We start from the raw sequence: 324 nt of genomic DNA, 5'->3' as shown, positions 1-324 counted from the left end.
GTCTGCCAGGCTGAGCTCAAATGTCATCTCTTCTGTGGAGCCTCTCCCAGGCCCGCTGGGCAGGGGCTCCTGGGTGCTTGTTCAGATCCTCCTTGTAGCTCCTGTTGAAGTGCTTGCTGGGTACCTGCCCCTCCTCACCACAGGTTGAGCTCTTCCAAGTCAACCACAGGCTTTTTTCATCTTTCTGGTCCTATGGTTGTCTCATGTGTTCTGTGTTTATTAAATGAACTTTGTCTCTGGTCCCAGTTCAGAACATTTAAAGGGAAATAGACCTAAAGGAAGGCCTGCAGGTATATGTCAGTAGTAAGTTATTCTACCCCACTC

The sequence above is a fragment of the Myotis myotis genome, unplaced genomic scaffold, assembly GCF_014108235.1.
Source record: "Myotis myotis isolate mMyoMyo1 unplaced genomic scaffold, mMyoMyo1.p scaffold_m19_p_10, whole genome shotgun sequence".
In the NCBI taxonomy this organism is placed as follows: domain Eukaryota; kingdom Metazoa; phylum Chordata; class Mammalia; order Chiroptera; family Vespertilionidae; genus Myotis; species Myotis myotis.
The sequence above is the reverse complement of the archived record's forward strand: the minus strand, read 5'-3'. Positions refer to the sequence as shown.